The 13,564-nt window shown below is 40.3% G+C and overlaps 1 protein-coding gene across 4 annotated transcripts in view; it reads left to right on the plus strand.

Moving 5' to 3' along the window:
• LOC132400698 (uncharacterized) overlaps positions 1–13,564 on the plus strand; it is a 44,834-nt gene that overhangs the window by 18,556 nt on the left and 12,714 nt on the right. Inside the window, exon 4 of one of the 4 annotated variants that reach the window (XM_059981956.1) lies at positions 1,274–1,471. The exons of the other annotated variants lie outside the window; for them this stretch is intronic. The gene's annotated coding sequence lies outside the window, so the exon portion shown is untranslated. The remainder of the gene's footprint in view (positions 1–1,273; positions 1,472–13,564) is intronic. 4 annotated transcript variants of the gene reach the window in all.

Here is a 13,564-nt window from a genome sequence, read left to right on the forward strand (position 1 = left end):
CGTTAAACTTGGATCTTCTAGATGGAAGGATCCTTCAATATTAGATTACAGGGTTTTGATTTCTTTTGTAAGTGGTTTGTTTGCCAATCTCACACATCAGGCAGGAACAAATTCCTGCACATCCCTTGTATTTCAACCTTCACATAAAGTTCTTTGCTCTCTTTCAACTTACTGCAATCCATTGTACTATATTGTCCCAAGTTTTTCTGCAGATTCCCTATTTCCTCAACACTACCTGCCCCTCCATCTATCTTTGTATCTTCTGTAAACTCGGCTCAAAAACATCAATTCCATCATCCAAATCATTGACATATAACATGAAAAGAAGAGGTCCCAACATCGACAACATTAGTCACCAGCAACCAAACACAAAAGACCCCCTTTATCCCCATCTTTGCCTCCTACTGGCCAATCAATCTTCTATGCATGCTAGTATCTTTGCTGTAATACCATGGGCTCTTATCTTGTTAAGCAGCCTCATGTACGGCATCTTGTCAAATGCCTTCTGAAAACCCAAGCAAACAGCATCCACTGAGTCTCCTTTGCCTATCCTGCCTTTTATTTCCTCAAAGAATTCCAACAGAATAATAGTCAGGTGAGGTTTCTCATTAAGGAAACCACGTTGACTTTGGTCTATTTTATCATGTGCTTAAAGTACCCCAAAACCTCACCCTCAATAATGTTCTCCAATATCTCCCCGACCTCTGAAGGCAAGCGAACTGATCATGGAAAACAATCTGTCTTTAAAATGCACTCAGTGATGGTGATCGTGGCTGCATTTCCTTGAGTACTGTTTTGTTTTGCAAAGATGCTGTTCTCAGGTTCCATCAGAAAGATAACCTGAGATTAAGCCTTACATCATTCTCCATTTTGCTGGAATGGGAATTGAGGGGAACTCAGCAGGCCAGGCAGCAGCTATAGAAAAAAGTACAGTGACCGTTTCGGGCCGAACCCCTTTGGCAGGACTGTTTTTTGTGATGTGCTGAGCTGTGTCCGCAACTCTCTGTTATTTCTTAAGTTCTCAGGTAGAGCAGTTGTCACACCAAGCCATGATCTTTGATGATGTGATGTGAAGGCAGCTATTGTTGTGCACACAAATTTCATATTGCACTAGTTCCAGAGCTCAGCATCCATGGAGACCGAGAGCTGGGGCAGCCCATCTGCCTGTTGCTCCTCCTTATACACAGATAGTTCACACTTTTTAGTTTTTTGGGGGATGTATGAGATAAATGTATGATTACATTTATTGTCATATTTTAATACTTCCTTACAGGTTAAACATTCCTGGGCTGTTGCATGCTGCAAGTGGCGAGAAACGAGAGGCTAAGGTCTTCAGGACCTGCAAACTCTGGTTCCTCAATGAGTTCTGTTGAAACATGGGAGGAAGTAGAATTCATCGTGATCTTTGGGACACTGCTTGTAACTGATTTCAGTAGCAAACACCTGCTATAATATGGGATTGTGATACCAGGTAATCTCTATATTAATAACATCTCCGAAAAGAAATCAAAAACCTGTAAATTCATTTGTGTAGCTTTTGTTTCTGTAGGCAACATGAGTCCATTGATTAGCAGTTGTGAATGGTAATCAGTAGTTTGTAGCATGTTTGATAGCTTTCGAGCAGTTCTGCGAGTGTAATCCATATGCATTTTAAGCACAGTAGTGACATTAACTGTCATGTGACATTTGTTTAATAAATAACTTCTTGATTCCTGTATATGCAGCTCTAGTATAATAGTTGTGGGTGGAGTTGAGGTGGCTGGGGGTGAGAGATCTTAGATGCAGAACATCTGGTTTTAAACAAGGTTGACAGTTCCACTTAGGTGCTATGAATCACAATAGCCCAAAGCCCAATTTGAGCTTTAATATGCCTCGAACATGTCATAGATATTTGGAAGTTTCAGAATAGTGTTATATGGGTCTTTGGGGAGATAATAGTTGAAGAACAGAGCCAAATTTGAGCTTGTATGCATACAGAAGCAGGTACTCGAAAGAAGAATTATAATTGTATTTGTCATTATTTGATTTATTGAGGTAATAATAGAAACCTAAATTTACTAAAACAGAACTCAAAACATTAGAAAGGTAAATTAAAGAGATAAATCTGCTTTCAGATAAAACACCCAGCTTAGTAGTAAAAGATGTATAAAAATTTTAATGTTAAAAATTACAAGTTATAAATCTATAAAATATCAGTTGGTCAAAACATAGCTATTCTTGATATTGGTATGACAAAACTCTTAAACCTTTCAATGGCAAAGAATTGCAGGAAGCAATTCTCTTTTCATCCAGAAACAACTATGGAGCTTAACTTTGTTCTTCATACAGATTTTCAATAAGGAATCTTTAAAGGCTATATATTTTCATCCTTTCATGCCATGTCTTACCCAATGATATGAAATAACTCATAAATGGCCCACACAGGATGAAAACAAAGTTGAGGAAAAATTTCTATGAAATTGATTTCTGAATGTTAAGGATATTGAAAAGCATTCCAAACATTAATAGCATTGTTAGAATGCAAACCTGTGGGATGATTAATTGGTTGCCTGTCAAAGACTTTTGTGTCAGATTTGTGGTGGTGGGTGGACTTTTATCAGGCCTTTCCATGTAACTAAGTCATGCTAGACCCAAAAGCCTCACAGGGCCTTGTCAATCAAGTCCAAGACGCTCATGGTCAGCAAGTTAGACTTTATGGATTTGAACCAGGTAAGTATAAGGAAAAGGCGAATCTGAACAGCAAGAATTGGCAACAAGCTCCTCTCAGCAAAATCAGTGGAATTATGATCACAGAATAGAGATTGAAACACAGTAACTTATGCTGCTTGAAAGATTATTGATTTTGTTGGAAGAGTAGGATGACTAAACTTCTGATACTACTAAGGAACAAATTGTATTTAAGATATCATTGTCCCTTTGACTTTCAGAGAGTACTTTGACATTTGTGGTGTGGTATGAATCTGTTATCTTGAAATATATCAGGCTTTAACAAATCAGCGTGTTCTCTGTCACAAGTAAATTATTCTTTAGTGTTATTTTAGCAATTGCATCTATTTATACTGCATTATAAGTTCAACCTGACCCCATGGTTCTCTGCTGAATAAACCTATTTGTACTTCATTTCATTTAACCTGACATGTACAGATAATTGAAGATTATCTTCGAGTATTAAATTTAAGACCATAAGACCATAATTCATAGGAATGGAATTAGGCTATTCAGCCCATCAAGTGTACTCTGCCATTTCATCATTGTTGATTTATTAACCCTCTGAACCCCATTCTCCTGCCTTCTCCACATAACGTTTGACGCTCCTACTGATCAAGAACCTGTCAACCTCCACTTTAAATATACCCAAAGACTTGGCCACCACAACCGCCTGTGGCAATGAATTCCAAAGATTCACCAGACTCTAGCTAAGGAAATTCCTCAATCTCTATTCTAAAGCGATGTCCTTCTATTCAGAGGCTGTGCCATCTGGTCTTAGACTCCCCCATTACAGGAAACATTCTCTCCACATCAACTCTATCAAGGCCTTTCAATACTCAATAGGTTTCAATAAGATCCCCCTCATTCTTCTAATAACGTGATATTAGAAATTTAGAAAATGTATCCCTATGTGCCACAAAGAGGCCTGTGGAAAATCTCTATCTCTCTTTATTTCTCTGCTTAATATATGGTTTTCTCTATGTTAATTGTGCATCTTCTAGATGGAAGGCAGTCCAATGACTTCCTTCAGTATTAGCTCAAATGGTTTTGATTTATTTTCTGAATGGCTTGGTTTCTAATCTCACACCTCAGGCTTTGGAGCAAGTTACTGCACTTACTCTTCTATTTCAGCCTTCTCATAAAGTTCCTTGCTGTCATTCAACTTACTCCAATCCATTGAACTAGATCATACTTCCTCAAGTTTTTGTGCTTCCTCAGCACTACCTACCCCCTTCACCTATCTTTGTATCATCTATAAACTCAAAGCCATCAATTCCATCATCCAAATCATTGACATGTAATGTGAAAAGAAGAGGTCCCAACATTAACCCCTACAGAACATCACTAGTTACCGTCAGCCAACGAGGAAAACCCTCAGTGGAAATTTTCAGCAGAAAATTCAGATTTACTAAATTATTTTGGCATACGTCCCTTAAAGTAACTTGATAGTAAAATGTAGGTGTCATATATGTTCTTAAAATTTCTAAAATTTCTAATCCATTGAGTTTTAATACAAATATTTAATTTATCTCTGATTACTAACCACTGCTCCCTGACTATGCTGATTTAGGGATCAACTTATGATGCCTCCAAGCTCGATCATCTGTAGTCATTGAACATCAGCAATCCAGCTATCGAACACATGAAAAATAAATTTAGATGCCATATCTGTCATATGGAATCTAACCATCTTATTAACATTAATTTGTAAACCTGTAATGACTCTAAAATGCAACGTTAGCATTCATTTCAAGAGGTCTCGAATACAAGAGCAGGGACGTGATGCTGAGGCTTTATAAGGCACTGGTGAGGCTTCACCTTGAGTATTGTGGACAGTTTTGGGCTCCTCATCTAAAGATGTGCTGGCGTTGTAGAGGGTTCAGAGGAGGTTCACAAGGATGATTCTGGAAATGAAAGGGTTATCATATGAGGAATGTTTGATAGCTCTGGGTCTGTACTCGCTGGAATTTAGAAGGATGCGGTGGGGGGGTTTCTATTTAAAACCTTTTGAATGTTGAAAGGCCTAGACAGAGCAGATGTAGACAGGATGATTCCCATGGTGCGGGAGTCTAGGACAAGAGGGCACAGCCTCAGGAAAGAGGGTCTTCCATTTAAAACAGACATGTGGAGAAATTTCTTTAGCCAGAGGGTGGAATTTGTGGAATTTGTTACCACAGACAGTTGTAGAGGCCAGGTTGTTGCGTGTATTTAAAGCAGAGATTGATAGGTCCTTCATTAGCCATGGCATCAGAGGTTATGGAGGGAAGGCCAGGGCGTGGGGCTGAGGACAGCGAAAAAGGATCAACCATGACTGAATGGCGGAGCAGACTCGATGGGCCACACAGCCTAATTCTGCTCCCATGTCTTATGGTTTAAAATAGCAACATTTTTAGCTGTATCAAAATGTTGCAAATAATATCTTTAGTAAAAGCCTTTTAGCTAATTTTTTGAAATAATAGCTTACTCACTCAGTTTCTAATGAACACAAGAGTTTCCATAGCAATGTTAAAAAATATGAGAGATAATGAGAATCCTAGCTTCACTTCCTTCTGTCAAGGGTGAGCTTATGTGATTTTGTACTTCTGTTGTGATGTTAAGTAAATCCTTTGTTTCTCACAAAGAGTAGAGGTATGGTAATTAATTTATGCCCCACAAAGTTGGAGACCTTTGCTATATTGATAAAGGGCATGACCATATCTTAGCCCACTTTATTATGCTTTGAGGATTGTAATATTCACATTGCATGTCAAGTTTTGCCGAAACATCCCTCAACCTGAAGTTATAGTTGCCTCATTCTCAGTAATGGGATGCAGTTTTACAACATTTCATCATTCTTTTCTCCATTGCTATTGTCTGTTATTACTACCAGAAGAGTTATCAAAGGCAAGACCATCTTCAGACATATGTCTAAGCCTATCAATCTCAGTTGCCTTTTAATAATCTGATAAAAATGTGTTTTGGTTATGTATTTGACTAATTATAACACTAACAGTACCTTGTCTAGTCCTAATATCAGATTGTTTCTTCTGCACTGAAATGGATTTTTTAAAATCTTTAGATGTTTGCTTACTAATACTTAGAGTTTTTCTTGGACTTCTTATTACTAGGTGAATATGATACTCATGCTGTCCAAGTCAAATTTCAGTATGAACGATGCTGCAGAGGATTCCCGTTTACCAAAGTCGGATTTTTGACCAATTCATTTAGCGTGATGTTAAGCAATTTCAGGGAAATTGCTGCATAGAAATAGGATGACATAGTAAATTGCTATCATTCTTGTGTGAAATTGCTGTAATTGTAAATATGGACAGTGCACTTCCTGTAGGGATCTGCATTAGTGCTTCCAACGTTTTCCCAGCGTCAGTTGTGCGCCTAATTACATTGCTAATTGCAAACTTATTACTGCCTGTCCAAATAAATTGGAGCTCAAAACATCATGTAGTGTTTGGAACATATTCAAACCAAGAGCACATCCTGTTGGTTTGTTATTTTTGTGGCTACTGAAGAGGATACACCATTGACATTGAGACTGACAGGGTAGCTTCAGGCTGTTTAGATACCTTCCAAAGTCTGCAGAGCATGCAAATAACTAACAGTGAGATCCTCTCTGCACTAAGCTGCTGAGATATACGTACATTCCACAGATGCAGCAGTAGTAACAGTACTGGTTGCATTTCAGTACTTGGCAGTGATGGCTTTGGCCAGGGAGACTCAGGAACCTTAGGGTAGGAAGCAGTGACATGACCAACTGTAAATAGATTTCAAAGTCAAAAGGTTGAAGTAAATTTATTATCAAAGTACATATATGTCACTATATTCAACCATGAGATTAATTTTCTTGTGGGGATACTTGTTAAATCCAATAGCCATAATGGAATTGATGAAAGACCATACACACTGGGTGTACAACCAGTGTGCAAAAGGCAACAAGCTGCAAATACAAAAAGAAAGAAGAAATAATCATAATAATAATAAAAAAATAGATAGATAGATAAATAAATAAGCAAGCAATAAAAATTGAGACCATGAGATGAAGAGTACTTGAAAGTGAGTCCATAGGTTGTGGGAACATTTCAGTGATGAGGCAAGTGAAGTTATTCCCTTTGTTTCAAGACCCTGATGGTTGAGGGGTACTAACTGTTCCTGAACCTGGTGGTGTGACTCCTGAAGCTCCTGTACCTTCTTCCTGATGGCAACAGTGAGAAGAGAGCATGGCCTGGATGGTAGGGGTCACTGATGATAGAAACTGCTTTCTTGTAACAACACTGTGTATAGATGTTCAATAACACCAGTCCTATCTGGAACATGCTAATGATGAAATACAGGCTGTTTCCACCAAGGACTCTGCCCTCACCTGCCTCTCCTCCATTTCCCAGACATCCACGCTCACATTGTCATCCTGCTGCCTTGTGCCAAACCACCTCATGAGCCTCCACATCCAACACATTATTCCCCAAGACCTGTCATCTTCAATGGGACCCTACCACCAAACACATCTTTACCTCCCCCCAGCCCATTCTTCACTTCCAACAGGGATCTCTCCCTCCGTGATTCCCTTGTCCATTCATCTTGCCTCATGAGTCTCCCTTCTGGCAAGATTCCCTGCATTCAGAACCCCAAACAGTCCTTCTAGGTGAGGCAACACTTCACTTGTGAATCTGTTGGCATCGTCTGCTATGTCTGGTGCTCCTGATGTGGCCTCCTATACATTGGTGAGATCCAACATAAATTGGGATGCTGCTTTTGCCCCATCCACAAAAAGCCATATTTCTCAGTGATCAACCATTTTAATCCCTATTCCCATTCCTGTTGTGTCAGGTTGGTCCACAGCCTCCTCTTCTGCCATGATTAAGCCACTCTCAGGATAGAGAAGCAAGACTTCCAATTCCATCTAAGTAGCCTCCAATAAGATGGCATAAACATCAATTTCTCCTTCTGGTATCTTTCCCCTACCCCTTCCCTCTTCTTTTATTCTCCACTCTGTCCTCTTACCTCTTCTCACCTGCATATCACTTCACCATGGTGCCCTTCCTTCTTCCCTTTCTCCTATGGTCCACTCTCCTCTCCTATCAGATTGCCTTTTCCATGTAACCCTCCTCAGCTTCTTACTCATTACCTCTTCCCCAAGCACTTGGAACCACCTATCACCTTCTAGATTGGCCTCCTTCCCCTCATCCCACCTTCTTATTCTGGCATTTCCCCCTCCCTTTCTGGTCCTGAAGAAGGGTCTCAGACCGAAATGTCGACTACTTGTTCATTTCTATAGATGCTACCTGACCTACTGAACTCCTCCAGCATTTTGTGTATGTGTTGTTCCAGAAGACCTGGCTGAAACAAATCTGACTTTACATAAATTCTGCTGTCAGATTTAGTCCTCCATTCCCGCACTGGTGATGCACCATCAATAACTCTCTAAGACGTGAGGTGAGATATAGGCTTTTATTGACTAGAAGAAAGAACAAGCAGCAATTGACCACCATGCTACATCCTGGAGACTGAGGGCAGGGCTCAGGCCCCAATCGCCTTTAGATCAGGGTCTGTGGGAGGAGCCACAGGAGCAGTCAGCGGGGGGGTGGGGGGGGGCATGTCCAGACAGGTATATGTAGTTCACCACAACTGGTAACAAAGCAGAGATCACCCACAGAAAAAGGCCAATATTTCGCCAAATTAGAACAGGTAAGAATAAATGTGGCAAACCCTGCGCCACATCTTATTCACACACACTTTCCTTATTAAACTTCTGACAGCTACCTCACCGTTTAGCAGACCAGCTCCACCCATCACACCATCTGGGCTGCATTCAGACCAACATTTGTCACAGTCCACTTGCTGTAACAATGCCTGTCACCTATGCTGACCTTCCCCAACCTATTCTTTGCAAATCAGTCCACACAGGCTGTTGATACTTTTATATTTCTGGCTTTTTGGTTTACAGTCAGTCCTCAAGAAGGGAACCCATGTGTATCCTGGTGATCCTCTATAATTGTAAGCACAGATTTTTCCAAGTCCCATTCCAGAGCTGTGTGCTGTGTTATGTGTGTCACAGCTCACCGCCAAATTCCTATGGCGAGTTACTGATTTCAAGTTACTGATGAGAATGTTTTTAAGGATTAACGCTGTCCTCCAGCCACCGTGAAGCAAATTGTCAGACTAAGGCCAGCTGCATTTTAGTGTACCCTTTCAAGGGGGTTAAACATCATAATTCTGTTCCAGGCTGTTTCTAGCTATTTCCATGACTCTTTCTAGAAATCCTGATTTGACGTGGGCACTAAAGATAACAGTGTTTCGGTGTAACAAAGAAGGATCCAATTCAATTTATGACAAGCTTTTCCTATAATATTGACTACACGTGATTTGAACCGTATTAATCTAATCTAATATTTAATCCTGGCATGTTTTTAATAAAAACTCCAATTTCATCAGGAGTGTAATGGAATACTCGCCACTCGCCTGGATGAGTGCAGCTATATCAACACTCAAAAAGCTTGACATCATCCAGTACAAGGCAGCCCACTTGATTGGTAACACTTCCACAAGCATGCAATCCCCCCACCATCAGCAGACAGTTGCAGCAGTGTGTACCACCTACACAATGCACTGCAACAACACACCAAAGTTCCTAAGGTAGCACCTTCCAGATCCACAACCACTACCATCTAGAAGGACGAGAACAGCAGATACCTGGGAATACCACCATTTGGAAATCTCCTTCCAGGTCACTCACCATCCTGGCTTGGAAACATCTTGCCGTTCCTTCATTGTCACTGGGTCAAAATCATGAAATTCCCTCCCTAACAGCTTGTAGGTGTACCTACACCTCAGGACTGCAGCGGTTCAAGAAGGCAACTTATCATCACCTTCTCAAGGGCAACTAGGGACAGGCAATGAAAGAGTTAACCTTGATTGTTCAAAAGAAAAGGGAAACAAGTTGTGATATTTTGAAGGACATTCATATTACCAGGAATGAGATATTTGCCACCTTACAGCATATTTAGGTGGTTAAGTCACCGGGGCTTGACTGAGTGCACCATCAGATTTTGTGAGAGGCTGGAGAAGGAACTGTGGAGAAACTTACGTCATTAACTTACACTTCATCATTAGCGACTGAAGAAGTCCCCGAAGAATGGAAAGTGGCGAATGCTGTTTTATTGTTTAGAAAGGGTCGCAAGAAAAAGCCAGGAATCTACAGGCCAGGTAGTTCCCTACAATGGTAATGGGAAAGTTACTGAAGGGAAATCCCAGGGTTAGGATCTACCAGCATTTGGTTAGACAGAGTCTGATTAGGGAGAATCAGCATGGTTTTGTGTATGCAAATTCATTCCTGATAACCTTTTAGATTTTTAAAAAGATAACTGAAAATGAAGACGAAGTGGGTGTTGTCTATTTGAACTTTAACAAGGTCCCACATGGTATGCTGGATTGGACGTTTATGTCCCACGGAATCCAGGAAGAGTTAGTTAGGTGAATGCGAAGTTGCCTGAGAAGTAGGAAGTAGAGGCTGGTGGTTGAAGGTTTTTTTCTCTGAGCGAAGGCCGGTGACCAGTAGTGTAGTGCATGGGTTGGCATTGGGACCCTTGTATTCATTACTCATGTGAATGATTTGGGTGTGAATGCATACCGTCTGCACGCAACCTTAAGAGACGTTATTCATAATGAAGAATGTATCGTAGTTTACAGGACAATTTTGATCATTTAGGGAGTTGGGCCAAGGAGTGATACATGGATTTCAATACAGATAAGTGTAAGATGATGCATTTTGGAAAGTCAAACTAATGTATGACATATCCAATAAGTGTTGGGGCACAAGAGACTGTAATGGAACAGAGTACAAGGAGTACAGGTACATACTTTGGTTAAAATGGCATCACAGGTAGACAGAGTGGTGGAAAAGTAACTTAGCATGTTGATTTTCATCATTCAGAGCTTTGAGTTGAGACTATGTCGCAGTTGTCTAAGTCACTGGTGAGGCTGCACTTGGAGGACTGTGTACAGTTTTAGTCACCCATTTGTGGTTAAATTGGAAGGAGTATAGAAAATGTTTATGAAGGTGTGCCAAGACTAAAGGGCCAGTGTTATAAAGAGAGGTTGGAAAGACTTCTTTGTAACATTATAGAATGAGAGTGATCTTATAGAAATACTTAAAATTATGAGAGGCATAGGTAAGGTGGAGTTAACAGTCTTTTCCCCAGGGTAATGGAGTCCAAAGTTAGGAAGAACAGATTTGGGATGTGAGGGAAAAAAATTAAAAGGGACACAAGGGGCAACTTTTTCCATGCAGTATACGGAACGAGCTGTCAGAGAAAGTGAGGCAAATAAAAAAGTATCAATTAAGAAGCAGCAAATAGGCAACAGACTGAGAGTGTTATGGGCCGAATGCAGGAAATTGGGACTAGTTGGCCGGGCAGCATGGTTGGCATAAACTCACTCGGCCCAAGGGTCTGTATCCTTGCTTCATGACAATGAATGTTGGATATATTAATGTTAACCTGATTAATATAACTTCAGTGGCCTATAGGTTCAAATTTGACATTGTATAATCAATTATTATCAGCATCATTTTAGTCATTATTTTAAGTGTATTAAAATAGTAAAAATTGCTAAAATCATTAATACTGCTATGATTGCTAATAGCATCAAAGTCATTACATTAAAATCTCTTGCGTCTCTTAGATAGCCTAGAGATAATCATTTTTCAATTTCACCACCTCCAAGACATGTTCAGTCCTGCCGTCCTAAAATGTATGATGTGTGAATGAGTTTCTATGCCATGAATCTTGTCTCCAACAGCACCTGGATTTACCACTTGCTTAATCCTTATTAGTCCTGTAGATTGGTGACCTGAGGATATTCAGAGAAAAATTACAAAATAAAATTTATGATTTTGTGGGTGTGTGCAGCCTTCATCTGTCAGGATCATTTTGCCAATTGTAAATATCATTCCTAAGAAATTTGTTTATGGTGAGAAATATATCCATCATAAATTTGCATTCTTTTTATTATGACTGAGAGTCCACTGCAATGCATTGGATGCTGTATATATGTCACTGAGGGGTAGTATTGAAAGGATCCAAGGTTCACTCTTTTTAGGGGTTACTACTGACAGGAAACTGAACTGGTCTATCTTATAAACACGGTGACTACCAGAGCAGGTTGAAGGCTAGGAATCCTATAGCGTTTAACTCACCTCCTGACTCCCCAAAGCCTGTCCACCATCTACAAGGCTCAGGTCAGGAGTGTAAATGAATACTCGCACTTGGATGGATGAGTGCAGCTCCATCAAATCTCAAGAAGCTTGACACCATCCAGTACAAGGCAACCCATTTGATTGGTACCCTTTCCACAAGCATCCAGTCCCTCCACCATTGATGAACAGTTGCAGCAGTGTGTACAATCTACAAGATGCACTGCAACAACACACTGATTTCTTAAGGCAGAACCTTCCAGACCCACAACCACTACCATCTAGAAGGACAAGAACAGCAGATACCTGGGAACACCCACTTGGAAATCACCCTCCAAGTCACTCACCATCCTAACATGGAAACATATTGCCTTTCCTTCATTGTCGCTGGGTTAAAATCATGGAATTCCCTCCCTAACAGCACTGCGCATGTACCTACACCTCAGCAGTTCAAGAAGGGTACATCACCACCTTCTCAAGGGTAACTAGGGACAGCCAATAAATGCTGGCTTAGCTGGTGACATCTGCCTCTCGTAAATGAATAAATAAAAATAAAAGGACGTGAGAAGGAAAATTTCTGGCATGAGAGAGCATGCAGTTTTGGGAGATGCTAAGGCCACAGTTGGGATACAACTGAGCAAATCGGTACCATGGAGAATTGTTGGAGGAGAATGGCATGAATCAGTTGTATTAAAGATTACAGACAGACTGAAGACAGGAGGGAAACATTAAATTGCAACAAGATAAATGAATTAATGTCACTAATAGATTTGTCATTATGGAAGAGTGGTTGATGTTGTGACTATGCACAACTACGTACATATTAAATAAAAGCATGCATGTGGGAGATGGCTTTAACTAGTGTATTCACATTGCAACAAGAGAAAGAGAGAGCAATGTGCATGCATAGACAACAGACCAATAAGTAGGGCTGAGGTGGGGGGGTGTCATTGCTCTGAAAGAAATAGATCCATACATTACATTTGAGAAGTGATCAATTCTTGTGAATTAATATTCCAAATATTCAACATTTAGGAGTGACAGGTTTAAAGGAAAAGGGAAAATAATAACACTGAAATAATGAAAGATTCTCTATTACATATAGATGTGTGAGAAGCAATTGGGGCAACTTAGTAGATGTTGACAATTGTAATGACACAGAAGTTAGCAGGGCCCTAGTACTGCTCTGGAGATGAAGGTGGCCTTCATCAATCGTGGGATTGAGTTGTGACCCTGCTGAACCTCACATCACAGCGCTAAGCAGTATTGCACCCATATTGTACTGTCTCAGTAGATTTATATTCGTGTGCTGTAGCACTTACTTCTTATTTGCAGTTATTTTGTAAATAACACTATTCTTTGCATTTCTCGTTAGATGCTAACTTCATTTCATTTGGCTTTGTATCTGTACTTGGCACAATGACAATAAAGTTGAATCTAATCTAATCTAATATAGGACCCTGGTCAGACCCCACTTGGAGTACTGTGCTCAATTCTGGTCACCTCACTACAGGAAGGACGTGGAAACCATAGAAAGGCTGCAGAGGAGATTTACAAGGATGTTGCCTGGATTGGGGAGCATGCCTTATGAGAATATGTTGAGTGAACTTGGCCCTTTCTCCTTGGAGCAACAGAGGATGAGGGGTGACCTAATAGAGGTGTACAAGATAGTGA

The sequence above is a fragment of the Hypanus sabinus genome, chromosome 1 (assembly GCF_030144855.1).
Source record: "Hypanus sabinus isolate sHypSab1 chromosome 1, sHypSab1.hap1, whole genome shotgun sequence".
NCBI classification, from domain to species: domain Eukaryota; kingdom Metazoa; phylum Chordata; class Chondrichthyes; order Myliobatiformes; family Dasyatidae; genus Hypanus; species Hypanus sabinus.